This window comes from Amyelois transitella, chromosome 26, assembly GCF_032362555.1.
Source record: "Amyelois transitella isolate CPQ chromosome 26, ilAmyTran1.1, whole genome shotgun sequence".
Taxonomy (NCBI): domain Eukaryota; kingdom Metazoa; phylum Arthropoda; class Insecta; order Lepidoptera; family Pyralidae; genus Amyelois; species Amyelois transitella.
This window is the reverse complement of record NC_083529.1, coordinates 3,206,679-3,220,171: the sequence shown is the minus strand read 5'-3', so window position 1 is coordinate 3,220,171 and position 13,493 is coordinate 3,206,679. Positions and strand designations below refer to the sequence as shown.

General features: G+C 35.9%; 1 protein-coding gene across 2 annotated transcripts in view; it reads left to right on the top strand.

The window, feature by feature from the left end:
- Positions 1–2,265: 2,265 nt before the first annotated feature.
- The window catches only part of LOC106135292 (uncharacterized), an 87,632-nt gene continuing 76,404 nt past the window's right edge, over positions 2,266–13,493 (top strand). Inside the window, exon 1 of one of the 2 annotated variants that reach the window (XM_013335549.2) lies at positions 2,266–2,505. The gene's annotated coding sequence lies outside the window, so the exon portion shown is untranslated. Of the gene's footprint in view, positions 2,506–8,539; positions 9,061–13,493 lie in introns of those variants that run through there. The other variant, XM_013335548.2, reaches the window with a different exon arrangement.

Sequence of the window (13,493 nt, the reverse complement as noted above, 5' to 3'; positions counted from 1 at the left end):
AGACTCAGATAATGACAGTTTGTTAGCTCTTCGCCTGAAAGAAGATTGGTTAATTCTTTCATTGATTGACTTTTAAAATGTGCACAGGCAGATATTTCGCTAATGTAGGTAGGTACCTATTAATAAAAAAATGTTCAGCACAAGCAAAATTCAAGATATAATATTTAAGTACTTAAGTATTTAAATATTTTGTTTATGATAATTCCTACTTATACTACATGGCTAAATTATAGTTAAATGTTGGTAACTTAAAATATTCGAAAATACAAATAATTTAATAATACGCGATAACATTACTCTCCTCATGCAAACTCGGCGGTTTCGGGTACTCTTGACGAGAGTTACGAATGTGGATGAAGCGAAGGAAGTATGCAGAGATCGTGGCAAGTGGAAAGAGGTATTCTCTGCCTACCCCTCCGGGAAAGAGGCGTGATTTTATGTATGTATGTAAATGCGATATTAATAATTTAACGATATTCATATGGTTTTGGATGATTTTAAAATCGCATTGGCGTTCTTAAGACATATGAATGTTTTTCTGTAATCTTAGTGTTTCGTAACGAAAGCGTCCCCGATTCCTTAATTTTTTCCTCCCCCTTGTGACACTAATTGCTCCTAGTTTAGAGTGTCCACTTAATTTAAGGGGAAGTCCATTAACAAAGGCTGTTTCTGAAACTAGTATTAGCTCAATGGTACACTTGGAATTAAGTACTTTGTTCCGGTTTCTAGACAGAACAATTAGTTTGCATAATTGAAGTAGGTAATGAATTTGACTTTCAAAATCTATCGTTACATTTGAGCAATCTTCTTTTTATCCTATCAATATACCTACTCAGTACGTTTCAAATCGTTTTATTTAAATAGTTTCTAGTATTATTCGTTTTGAAGGGTTTAACCAATTTTGGTTAAAACTAATGATTTTTGTAAGTATAATATAACATAATTATATTACGTACATCACGAAAATATAATCACGACTCTATTCCTTACGGGGGATACAGAGCTAATAATCTCGAAAAAACTGAAAGGTCCTGTTCAGCTGTATAGGTACTAGCAGATATTATATAGAGGAGACATTATAGTTTTTTGTATGTACTTTAACTACAGTACCGTTTTTGACAATATTTGAGACAAAGATAGACAAAACCTTCAAAAAAAAGATAAGTAACCTTTTTTTTTTAAATTCCTATTAGAGCGACGCCCCGTTCAATAGTTAGTTTATAAGTAAAGTAACCAGTGAACTTAGATAAGTACCACTTCAGTTAAGTTCAAGTGACCATTCGCACGTTCCCACCAACTAACCATACGGCCCACATAAAGTGCGCCAAAAACTAATAAACTTTCCGTTTGTATTGGCTGTTGAACTTCTAAAGAGGTTTCGAAGAGTGCTTTTTTGAACTAGCTTTTTAGATCTAGGGTTAAAGTTTTTAAGATCTGATTCACTTTTTTGGGTGATGAAAGAAAGCACAAGGTCTTTAAGAAGCGGTCTTTCAGTATTTAGGTGAAGCTTAGTTAAATCTTGGACTTATGATCTTTTTCGCTTTGGGGTTATAGCCGGTTACAATCTCACCTCTTTGGAGAAGAGCCCAGGGTGCGCCATGTCACCATACATACATATCATCACGCCTGTCTCCCATTGGGGTAGGCAGAGATTATGGATTTAACTTGCTACGATCCTCTCCCTTTGACTTGATCCTGATCCTGGATTGAGTAAGTCCTGGATTAAGTTTGTACGAAGTGGCTCCCGTCTGTCTGCAGACCTTTGCAGGGGAATCTTACTCATATTCGATCATAATATTCCCTAAGTAGCTTTTTACGACATCCATTTGGAATCTCTAAAGTCCTTCCCTAAAGTGCAATAAGACAAGGCATCTAAAACACCATAATCCTACATACAAACATACATTATAATAACATGTAGGTATATCCCTTTTGGGCTAGACAGAGCCAACAGTCCCGAAAAGACTGAAAGGCCACGCTTAGCTGTAGGTAGGTATGGCTTGGTTACTCGCCTACAAGAAGAATCGCAAGTTTATTAGCCTTTCCCTTAGTCACCTTTTACGACATCCATTGAAGTGATATGCAGTGGTACCTTCTATTCCACATGTTAATAAAACTAGTATATAAATAATAACCTAAACATACTAATTTTGAAGCAGGTAGTCAACCCTCACAATATTCGTAGGTAGTCATCTGATGACGATTAGATTATACGAGAAGAGAGATAATGATAATACAAATGTTTTATTTAATCTACATATCAGTTAGTGAGGAAACTGTAAAATGTGTAGGTAAGTACTGTTTATTTTGTGAAGTATTAGCCGACGAAAATATTTGTGCTGAATTCGTGCAAGCTGAAGACATTTTTATTAAAATTTATGTGACTAAAGTTATAGAATTACCGTTTACTACAAACCAATAAAGGACGAAAATTAATTATGTGCTTCGTGATTGTTTTGTGGCGCTAAGTGATTTATGAATTGTTTATATTACCTAAAAAAAAAGGTGAGTAAAAATCTTATTTTTTTTTAACTTTATGTTTATATTTTCTTGCTTTTCCGTGGTGCTCGATACGTATCGTGGTGTACTACAACCAAACAGCCCTTTTTCTTTATCTACACATGTAAACACGTGTTTATCTCTTACGGGGAATACAGAGTCTATGATATCGAAAAGTTTTGAAGTTAACGTTCAGCTGTAGTATGGCTTGATGATGAGATTCAGATAGGACAGGTTGCTAGCCCGTCGCCTAAAAGAATCCCAAGTTTATAAGCCTTAGCATCGATTGACTTTTACCTGACCCGCCATTGACCTGGTGGCCAAGTATGGACACAGACCTCAAGAAAATCCAAGTTCCGGATATGACAATCCAGGATAGATTAACCTGGCGCAAATAAGTGAGGAGACCTGAATCCAAATAATGGGATAATATGTACAAAGAATAAGAAGAAGATCGATTAGAACAGAATAGATTTATTTTCAAAATTGGATACAAGGTACCACTTATTGACGACACATGTCTAAAATCTAATTCTTACTACTACCGCTTCCAAAGCGCATGTGTAGAAGAGGCGGAACAAACTACACTGCAGCATTTTCATCGGACGTCAATATACAAATATAGATCTCTTAAATCTAAATCATGGACGAATGCACATTGTCTACATTAAAATACATGAATGAATGTAGATCTAGTTTGACTTTTATAATATACTTTTATAATAGCAAGGGAAGAGAAGCAGCTGGTACATAGTATGTTTTTTCTTTGCCACCTGACGAGCTTACTTAGAATGGCTTGTAAAACACGCTCCTCGAAAACTATCGTTGTCCTGCTTCACGTCATAATAAAAAGCGAAGTTCTTCGCGCGATAAAAATAGCGTCGCGCGTGCCATGCTACGCGAGCAGCATTTGAGTATTTTTAATGTTAGTTCAACAATATTCCTCGCCTGAGCCACCATAGTGGAAAACAAACCTTAATGTCTAAATTAACCGGCTGATTAACCCGTCGAGTTTGTAAACACCCTTACCGTTTCAAAGCTAAGTGCTCATTTCCTTTAGATCTCAAATAGTCTGAGGGTGTTTTGTAAACGGTCTGCTAACTCTATTAACTGCGTGTGCATGAGTAAAGCTCCAGATAGAGCATACTCTATGAAAACCTTAAGTTTAACATTTCTATCTTCTAAATGTATATAAGAAGAAAGTGAATGACAGACATATCAATGCACAGCCTAAACCGCTGGACATACGAGTATAATATTGGAAAATTGGCGTGTAGGTTCTTTATGTGGTCTAGGGGTGTACTAAGAGAGGAATAATTAAAAATCGTACCTATATAACTAAGAAGCGGTTGAGCGGTCATGTTAGCGGTATAGTATGGTTATAGATTTTGAATCAGATAATTATCTATTAAATATTTTGACGTTAGAATTTTTAGTCCACTTAAGCACGTAATTACATGCAATGAAGTAAAGCTAACAGGTATACTAAGCTATTTTGTGAGGTAGGTATTTGTTCGATGTCGTGAAAGGCGACTAAGGGAATGGCTTAATAAATTAGGCTTTTAAGTTTGGTATTCTTGTATGCGATGGGCTAGCAACTTGCCACTAATTGAATTTTAATTATGTCTACCCCGCAAGGTATATAGATTTGATTATATGTATGTATATCTTTATAATCCCAGAAATGAAAATTTACTTAAATTATCACTAGATAGCTTTAGTCTGAAGTATTTTACTTTATTTTAACAATTTGTAGACGTTGAATCTGTAGATGTCGGTTTGAGGTACGGATCCCTCACTAGGCAAATTATATTTGCACTTGGCTGTTCTCTAATAAACGGAAAATGGAACGTACGCTGATATTTGTCGCACGTTTCCTATGTGAGGCCATCGTCATCGTGATAAAACGCTCTGGTGTATTCCCATTGACACCCTTGATTCAACCCGAGTCTCTCTCTCGCTCTCTCTCATCTCTGCGTGTTCCCGGTTGCACCCTCCACAGAAGTGTTTCGGGGCCCGGGGTTCGCCTTCCGACTTTTCTCTCTCCACTTGGTCCGGTTTTCGGCGTCCTCAGATTTTGGTCCATTGGATCGCATATCATCTTTGCGACGTCTAGCCATGATTTTTTCGGTGCATACATGATTAAAATCCGAGTGATGTTGATAAAAAAAGGTAGAATGTTTTTTTATGGAATTATTTATGAACGTTGACGAGGCATATAATTGTTTGACCTTTTCTTTCTTTTTAACACGGATTATCTTAAAGTTAGATGGGAACTTTCTAGGACAGTAATGATACTTTAGGGATAGGCACAAAAGGAATATACTTTGATAAGAAACAACCTCAAACTTAGGAAGAATAATAATGTTACTGTGAGATACGGAACCCTGGTGCGTTCTGATTTGAACTGAATCCGGATTTTAGGGTTCCGTGGTCTGAACCGGTAAGGTGCCCGCTTAAAATGGGTGATGCTTAGAAAGGCACAGGTTCGAATCCCACCTCGGCCTTGTACCAACGACTATTAGTTTGAATACTTACCGATGCTCTTACGGTGAGGGAGTTTTCCCTCACCGTAAGAGCATCCTGAGGAAACCTGTACATTCAGAAAACTGGATGTGTTACCATGGTCGATCCAATACGGGTTAGGTTTGTAGCTGCTACGGTTGCTAAGGTTGCGGAGGTCATATGGTTTGTGGTTTGAATATCTTCTTAATTTCTGTTTCCTTTTCAATTTTGCTAAATCTTCTCTTTATACTCCTCTTTATTACAAATGAACCTACATAAAAAAATTCATATCTCTACGCTCAACGGCTTGAGTCGTGCATTAATATGTCTGTCAGCAGTTCCTTCTTACAAAATAATAAGAAGGTGTTCCTGTCTCTGAACCATAGGTTCGATACCTGGTCAGGTAATTTAGGGATAAACTTTTGTAATCGTTCTCATATATGATTGATGTTAATTATATACCAGTATCTAATAAACTACTTTTTTTACTAATATATATAATCAGGATCTCGGAAACGGCTCCAGCGATTTTCATGAAAGTTACAGATTAGGGGGGCTTTTCGGCTCAAGGAATCGATTTATCAAGGTCCTAGGTTCGAGAAAAGCTCGGTTCCCAAGATATATAAACATTTTAAAAACCGCGTTTTAAGAAACTATATCAGCGCCATCTCTAGTAGACCGAGCAAAGCTCGGTCAACCGGGTACTATAATTTAAATAAATAAATATTGATATACTATTTTCCTCTTTAATATATAAATATTGATGCGATGCCGTGTGGTACCCGGCACCAATAAAAAAAAAGAATAGGACCACTCCATCTCGTTTCCATGGATGTCGTAAAAAGCGACTAAGGGATAGGCTTATAAATTTGGGATTCTTCTTTTAGGCGATGGGCTAGCAACCTGTCACTATTTGAATCTCAATGCCATCATAAAGCCAAACAGCTGAACGTGGCCTATCAGTCTTTTCAAGACTGTTGGCTCTGTCTACCCCGCAAGGGAAATAGACGTGATGATATGTATGTATGTATATTGATGTGATAATGGATTAATGAGGTAAAGTTTGATTGTTTGTTTGTTGTAACTGCTTATTTTCGGAAATATTGACTCGATCATAAACAATATTTCACCGTTATCTGCGGTTGTATATAGGCGAAGTCGTGGCGCGCCGCTAGTACCTTGTGTGTAATTAATTTCAATCTACAAATAAATTTTTATTTTACACAATTATAATTACAAATCTCTCAGAAGCAAATATATTACGTAACGTATTTTCTTGAAAGTAATAGATAATTTTAGCTTAGTAATTTTTCTATTGACATTGCACAAAAGGTTAAATACTGGATCAGTGTAATTATTATCAGCAACATTAATTAAGATTCATATCAATATAGTCATGAGGACTTATATTAAGAACTATTAATAAGAAAAGAAGTACCTACCTAAGTAAATAAAAGTAAGACAAATTACAACAAATAAATCCCTTCAAATATTATATAAATACAAAAGTAAGATTATTTGTTGTCTATTCATCATCATCATCGTTATCTGCTAAACAATCTTTTTAAAATTTTGAGTAAGTAAAAGTCTGGTCTCATCTCTTGTGTGATATTTATTTTATTTACGTAGTTTTTATTAAGATTAATCATAATTTAATGTTCAATAAAAAATGTTATATATATTCTCAGATACATTTCACGTCTTTATCCCATACAAATCGGGTAGACAATCTTGAGGCGACTGAAAGGCAACGTTCAGCTGTCTGTCTTAATGATGGAATAGAGATGGACATTCGCCTTTTACGATATCCGTGGGAAAGAGATGGAGTGATCCTATTATTTTTATATTTGTGCCGGGAACCACACGGCACTTAGCACATCACGTGAAAAATGAGATAGTGTGAATCATATTCATAAATAAGCGAATGATCATGCTGACTTAGACTGATAAGGTAAGGTGGTAACCTAATAAGGTAAGTAGGTAATGTTTTACGAGTCATATGACACATTCTTATTAAACTTTCTCGTCTCAACTCAAAAGATATTTATTTTGTATGGTAAGTACAACATACATACATACTAGTCACATCTTTATACCTTGCAGCGTAGACAAAGCTAACAGTCTTGAAAAAACTGAACGGCCACGTTCAGTTGTATGGCTTAATGATGAAACTGAGATTCAAATTGTGATAGGTTGCTAGCTGACACCCGTTTAACTCCGCAACCTTAGCAAGGGAACCTAACCCATAGTGACATGGCCACATATGCAGTTGCCTGAATGTGCAGGTCATGTAAGAGCATCGGTTAGCACGTATATCATATATCCTACTAATATTATAAATGCGAAAGTTTTGAAAGCGAGTATGTCAGTATGGAAGTTTGTTACTCTTTCACGCAAATACTGCTGAACCGATTGATTAGATAAAATTTGATATGTAGGTAGCTGAAGACCCAGAATATCACATAGGCTACTTTTTATCCCGGAGTTCCCGCAGACGAACAAGAAACAAAATGCTTTCAGCTTAGTAATTTAAAACTACGCAACGGATTTTGATACGGCTTTTTTTAAAGAGTGATTTACGAGAAAGATTTATATATCAGAATTGTACCAAATTTAGTAGTTAGTACCAAACAGTGGACAGATCCAAAATGAGATGGGGAAGCCCACACAGCATCAGCATAGGCTAGTGAAGAAGTAGAACGAACTACATCATGCAATGATGATTTATTTGCCGACCTTACAAGATGTACGGCCAGCTAATATGTAGGTAGGCGGTTGTCGCAGTGGACAATAAAATTATTGAAACATAAGTCTATGTTGGGTAGGATTGATATGGAGCTGTGAAAAGTTAATAAAAAATAATTAAATGAGAAATTTTCACTATGAGAGTAGGTAAGAAAGAGTCAAGAATGAAAATCATATGTACGAAAAAGAAGGAAGTAAGGTATTAAAAGCCATCATATCAAAGTATTTAAGGGTTAAGACATCTTATCGCTCCCAATTCTGATTTGGTAGATTGGGTATCAGTTCCTATCTTATAGAATTTAGGGTAGGTTAATATCTTTTACTAAGGCTTTAAAGAATTTCCGGCTTTTCGAAGTCAAAGAGCGAAATTCCATCCCCAATGGAATTGCCTTCTTGCATATAGGGCAACTATTGATTTGTCAATACTTAAGTAAGACGCTTATGTTTCATCATCACACTGAAACTGTTAAGTATAGGTACATCTCTCTCTCATCTAGCCGCATTATTTTATTAAACTTCGGGATCTAGAGTCTGCTTACCTTTAGCAAATAAATTTATTTTTAGAAAATAAATAAATTCTGACACCATGTCAGAAGTGTTCAAAATATTTATATCTGTAGTATGTAATTTTTTTCAAACTAAAAACCAGCGCTGGTGTATTATCAACTCAAGATGACTGCCCTTGCGTCACAAAGTATACAAATGACACCAGAGATATGCCACGTACTTACATACAGAATCCTATAGCATACAATCCTCTTAAATTATTAAACTGAATTTGAAGACAGGATTGCTCGAGTTCAGTCGCGTATTCAGATGGCGTGGGCTCGGGTCCCATATAGACGTTACGTTTACAATACTTTATTGGCTAATTTTCCAATAAAAATAAATAATACGCCCAAGGAACGGTCAAAATACTGACCTGACAAATGCCCGCGCAATCTTCCTGTGCGCTGACGTGCGAACGAGTTCTATTTTCGAATTTTACCGCGAAAATTTTCTTTTTTGGTCATAAAGCAAATGGATTTTTTTGACGACGGCCGTCGAGTATTTGGCCAGTACTTTTCAAACCAAAAAGTTTGTTAAGTGGTTTGTTCAAAAAGTTTAATTGAGATAAAATAAAGACGTTCACAGTGGATCCTTTCGTCATGAGAAAAATGAAAATTTTCAAGAAGAAACTGCGTTTCTCGATAGCCTCTAGCTACGTTTAAACTTGACGTGTTTCGTTATACATTGTGACAGTTTTTTACTTAAAGTTTTAAGAATCTCACATATCAGCAGCGACCACGTTACTTGTATTGGATTTATAAGGTAAGGTTACGTGATAAGTTTTATTGATTCAAAATCTGCCTTATCTAACTTGGTATTGTCTACGGCAACCTTTTCTGCCTCTTGGCGTAACATCGTTAGAGGTGACGAAGGGAGCAAGCACTTCCACCAAGTGCAACCAGGACAGGGTCCAGAAGGTTAGTCTGGAGTATCTACGGATAAAATTACTCTGATTTAGATACACATGGGTAGTGACCATACATGGACGCAGGGCTCCCGAAAGAGGAAATCAGAGAGGGATGATGACATGACAGTTATTAAGTAGTCATGAAACTAAGCAGTCCAAAAGTCCAAAGGTTGTCTTTTTGTCTAATCACAGTCTAATAAATAAACTTTTACGTCACTTTAGATATTTTATCTGTAACGCAATATTTACATGACAATCATCCTACCAAAATTGATTAGATTAATATATGTAGATACGGCAGTGGAGAGTCCATCAGGCTAACTGTAGACAAGTATCAGAATTGGCAATTATTATTCCAAATTCACACAAACATTGTTACATTTTACGGGATAGACAGGGCCAATTAACTACGTTTATTGAAGCTCAGAGATGACTTCATAGCTGTTTTTTACAATGTCATTATCCAATACCTTTTCCATTTTTGCATTTAACACAACTTTATTTCTAGATAATGTTTTCTTTTTTTTATTGTATGGCTGGCGTATCCATAGTAATTGGCATAAAGTCTTATCTTTTTATTTCATACATTGCGCAAGACGGTATGTGAGACTGCACAGAAAGCGATAATTCTTCGCGCGATAAAAACGGTGTCGCGCGTGCCGAGTCACGTGGGCAGAACCACACAAATAAATGACAGTTGAGAGACACCAATTAAATAGACTTGGAAATTAGGTAAATAGAAAAGGTTCTACAGTTTGCAATGCGAAGTAAAAAATAACATCTCCTCATTTCAAGCATGTGTCGCTAAACTAATTTCCAAATCTATTTAATTGGTGTCAGGTAGAAAACCCATTAGGTACAGAAATATGAATATTTCACATATCTATGTAGCCCAATCCAACCATCCCTCAGTCGCTGTAATGCTATTCTCAAAACACCATATACGACCAAGCCGCACATATGTGCGGCTGAACGTGGCCTATCAGTCTCTTCAAGACTGTTGGCTCTGTCTACCCCGCGAGGGATATGAACGTGATTATATGTATCATATCCCTCGCGGGGTAGACAGAGCCAACAGTCTTGAAGAGACTGATAGGCCACGTTCAGCTATTTGGCTTTAAGACAGAATACACCAAGCTATTATGTTCTCAAAATAGCACATTCTCAGAATATCATGAAACCTATACACTATAATTGCGAATCACGTTCTCAATACAACCTAAGGTTCTACATACCAACCTTCCGGTTATCGTCGCTGGATCGCGCTAGTAGTGCGCTGTTCTCGCGTTTGTTCTGAAAAAGCGCATCCATTCTTGATTACCTACAAAATCTGTTTAGTGCACCTTTAGTTCTATATTACTCACAGCCTATTCTATACATCCATTTGTATGTTTATAGTGACTGTTAAAGTAGGTGTACAAATACCTTTACAACTTATTTCCATCATTATTTTCTCTAAAAATAAAATAATTATTGCAAATATGCGAGAAGTCAAAAATTGCTTATTTATTCGTTTTTTTTTTAATTTTTACGGGCAACACCCTTTTTTTATATCATGTTTATATTGTAGGTATATGAACTGATAAAGTATTTGGAGTTACGTTTTTCACAATATTAGTAGCTTTTTTTATCATGTCCTGTACTTAACGTATTTGTTTTAGAAAAAGTAGTCATTGCCGCGGTTTTGATTTGAACCTGCGTACAAGCATTTCATTCGAGCACTATAACTGTTTGACCACAGACGCTTCCATTGTCACTAAATAATACATATAAGTCTATTTTCTCTGTCTGTATGTATATACGCGCCAATCTCGGAAAGCTGTGGACGGATTTTGTTTCTATTAAAAATGTTGGTAAGAGAATTTTCTGTGGAAAGCTTACATCCATAAATGCTTCCCGTGCGAAGCCGAGTTAGGTCACTAGTATTTTATAAAATAGTCTGTCTAAGCCCTATAAGATTCGTTTCACCTGTACCTACCCAAATTTTTCTAAATATGTATCATATCCCTCGCGGGGTAGACAGAGCCAACAGTCTTGAAGAGACTGATAGGCCACGTTCAGCTATTTGGCTTTAAGACAGAATACACCAAGCTATTATGTTCTCAAAATAGCACATTCTCAGAATATCATGAAACCTGTACACTATAATTGCGAATCACGTTCTCAATACAACCTAAGGTTCTACATACCAACCTTCCGGTTATCGTCGCTGGATCGCGCTAGTAGTGCGCTGTTCTCGCGTTTGTTCTGAAAAAGCGCATCCATTCTTGATTACCTACAAAATCTGTTTAGTGCACCTTTAGTTCTATATTACTAACAGCCTATTCTATACATCCATTTGTATGTTTATAGTGACTGTTAAAGTAGGTGTACAAATACCTTTACAACTTATTTCCATCATTATTTTCTCTAAAAATAAAATAATTATTGCAAATATGCGAGAAGTCAAAAATTGCTTATTTATTCGTTTTTTTTTTAATTTTTACGGGCAACACCCTTTTTTTATATCATGTTTATATTGTATATGAACTGATAAAGTATTTGGAGTTACGTTTTTCACAATATTAGTAGCTTTTTTTATCATGTCCTGTACCTAACGTATTTGTTTTAGAAAAAGTAGTCATTGCCGCGGTTTTGATTTGAACCTGCGTACAAGCATTTCATTCGAGCACTATAACTGTTTGACCACAGACGCTTCCATTGTCACTAAATAATACATATAAGTCTATTTTCTCTGTCTGTATGTATATACGCGCCAATCTCGGAAAGCTGTGGACGGATTTTGTTTCTATTAAAAATGTTGGTAAGAGAATTTTCTGTGGAAAGCTTACATCCATAAATGCTTCCCGTGCGAAGCCGAGTAGGTCACTAGTATTTTATAAAATAGTCTGTCTAAGCCCTATAAGATTCGTTTCACCTGTACCTACCCAAATTTTTCTAAATATGTATCATATCCCTCGCGGGGTAGACAGAGCCAACAGTCTTGAAGAGACTGATAGGCCACGTTCAGCTATTTGGCTTTAAGACAGAATACACCAAGCAATTATGTTCTCAAAATAGCACATTCTCAGAATATCATGAAACCTATACACTATAATTGCGAATCACGTTCTCAATACAACCTAAGGTTCTACATACCAACCTTCCGGTTATCGTCGCTGGATCGCGCTAGTCGCTATCGCGCTGTTCTCGCGTTTGTTCTGAAAAAGCGCATCCATTCTTGATTACCTACAAAATCTGTTTAGTGCACCTTTAGTTCTATATTACTCACAGCCTATTCTATACATCCATTTGTATGTTTATAGTGACTGTTAAAGTACTGCCCTGCAGCACCTAAAACGCAGTAAAGAAAAAACGCGGTTTCGAGAAAACCGCGAAATACTTTTTGATGCTTTATTTTATATTATTATTTTATATAATTTGATGAAATGTTTTTACTACAATGAATAACTGATATCAAAGATTGAACTGACATCAAAAATATATCTAACATTTTGTTTATTTCCAAAATATAAAAGTTTTTTTTTAAACAAGGCCTATTACGTGCTATTACTGCATCCAAAAATGTAAACATATGCAGATTAAAATGCGGCAAAAAAACCTAGCACTGCAAATATTTTGATTTGTTTGCAGCGTTGCAGACTAATTTGCAGCAAAACGTTTTCTTTACTGCATTTTAATTTGTATCTTGAATATGCGTGTAGTAATGAAATACAGAAGTCTACTTCTGTCCTCTTGGACATGGAAGTGTGGCGGATACATCATCAACAAGAGTTTAGCTCTTAAATTAAATTGAAATGAAACAAGGAAACTTCTTCTAAGAGTTTTGGAGTCTCAGGATTCACTGTAGGTATTGATGCAGGTAGAACCTCGGAACATTATTAATTTTGTAATGTAACCAAATCTTTACTTGAATAAGACTCTTCTTCTAAGGGTTTTGGAGTCTCAAGCTTCTCTGTAGGTATTGATGCAGGCAGAACCTCAGAGCATAATAAGTTTTGTAATTCAACCATATCACTATTAGAATAAAAATCTATTTCTTTTAAGGGGTTTGGAGTCTCAGGTTTTTCACTGGTTTTTGGTTGGATAAGCTGTTTGAGTTGGGATGAGAAATTAGATGAATCGTTTTGTTTTATGTATTCATAGGAATTGCTGTATTCAAAGTTAGAGTATTTGATTTTATTAATGTCTTGCAGTGTTATATAATGAGACCAAATTCTTTTATCATCGAGTATTTTTGTTGAATTCAGACTATTTTCTTTGTCTTCACTGGAGCCCGTAAGCAAAG